This window comes from Anomaloglossus baeobatrachus, unplaced genomic scaffold (assembly GCF_048569485.1).
Source record: "Anomaloglossus baeobatrachus isolate aAnoBae1 unplaced genomic scaffold, aAnoBae1.hap1 Scaffold_628, whole genome shotgun sequence".
Taxonomy (NCBI): domain Eukaryota; kingdom Metazoa; phylum Chordata; class Amphibia; order Anura; family Aromobatidae; genus Anomaloglossus; species Anomaloglossus baeobatrachus.
In genome coordinates this window covers 141,300-142,821 of record NW_027444995.1, presented here as the reverse complement: position 1 = coordinate 142,821, position 1,522 = coordinate 141,300, and the positions used below count along the sequence as shown (strand labels likewise).

The 1,522-nt window shown below is 45.1% G+C and overlaps 1 pseudogene; it reads right to left on the bottom strand.

The window, feature by feature from the left end:
- Positions 1-947: 947 nt before the first annotated feature.
- On the bottom strand, positions 948-1,154 carry LOC142285885 (U2 spliceosomal RNA; annotated as a pseudogene).
- Between the last annotated feature and the right edge of the window lie 368 nt (positions 1,155-1,522).

Genomic DNA, 1,522 nt, shown 5'->3' with positions numbered 1-1,522 from the left:
TATCCGTGACAGTTGTAGCCTTTGGGCAGCTCTGTTGATCCTGTTAAAAAAGAAGGACGGCACCATTCCCCGTATTGAGGAATCGCTAGCTGCATTGAGAACTGCAAATTATTTTTCTACCCTTGATCTCACTAGTCACTATTGGCAAGTGTCCGTTGCTGAGGCAGACCGGGAGAAGACCGCCTTCGCCACCCCTATGGGTCTCTGCGAGTTCAAAAGCATGCCCTTCGAGCTGTGCAATGCGCCAGGAACCTTCCAGAGGCTGATGGAATGCTGCTTGGGACAAGATTTTAGGGTGTATAAAAAGGGAGATTAGATCCCGTGATCCCAACGTATTGTTACACCTCTATAAATCACTTGTAAGGCTACATCTGGAATATGGGAACCAGTTTTGGGCTCCACATTTTAATAAGGACATTCAGAAGTTAGAGTCAGTTCAAAGGTGGGCAACTAGACTACTACAAGGAATGGAAGGCCTCCCATATGATGACAAGTTGAAAAAGTTATTAAGTGATTATTGGCTGCAATGGGGCTTTCTGGCTGGTGCCAGCCTCTCTTCTTAGCACACAGGAACCACAATCCCTACACCATGCTTCAATGGATTCTCTCATCCCAGCCCAGTAAAGCTACATATTTTACACAGTCATAAGCAGCCAAAAGGGATCTATTCTATTCAATTGCAAATGATCTAGATAAGACTGAGAATAAGATACTGCACGGGACATAGCAGAGTTGGTCAAGTTGAGTGGAGATGAGTTTGCTATTTGGCACAGCTTTTTGCATCAATAAAGCAAGTAAAAGGTGTGAAAGATAAAAAAAAGGGTGAAAGTGTGAAAAGTGAATTGGCCAAATTGAGGTGCATATAAAGTTTTTGCTTTCTTTCAATTCACTAATGGGGCTCATTTGAATCAGGTGAATTGAGTTCTGCTTTTGGAAACTGGGTTAAGAAGGGGTGCACCGGTCCTGGAGGTACTGCAATACCAGGTCAATGCGTGGAGTGGACAGAGCAAGATTTTTTCCATCTCCTTGTTCTAAAAATCCATTTAATATATGGTCCCCAGAGAGGGGACGTATCAGATATTAAACTGATAAGAACAGATTTAATTTTTTTTTTTTTCTGTTTATCAGTAGGACTTCAAAATAACAAAGGTGATCGCCTCCCGTTGCCTGGGAACCGTCCAGGCACAAGAGGGCTATGTGTCACCAGAAGGCGCACACACTTCCTCAAGGCCGGCAGACGTGCAATCCCAGGCACCTTCCAGTACCGACCAAGGTAGCGTCCTCCGAAACTACACTTGATCTTAGCCAAAAGGCCGAGAAGCTATAACCCGAATTGGTTACGGCCTTGAGTGGCACCCTGGCCTATACCGGACACATCTTAGGGAGAGGGAGACAAACCCACGCCTACAGAAGACATTTTGTCACCCAAGCCAACCCTTGAAAAGGCTGTTTTGCAGAGCAAAAACAAGAAGAATGGTGCTTTTTGCAGCCGCCGCCCACTGCAATGAATCTGAATAACTCC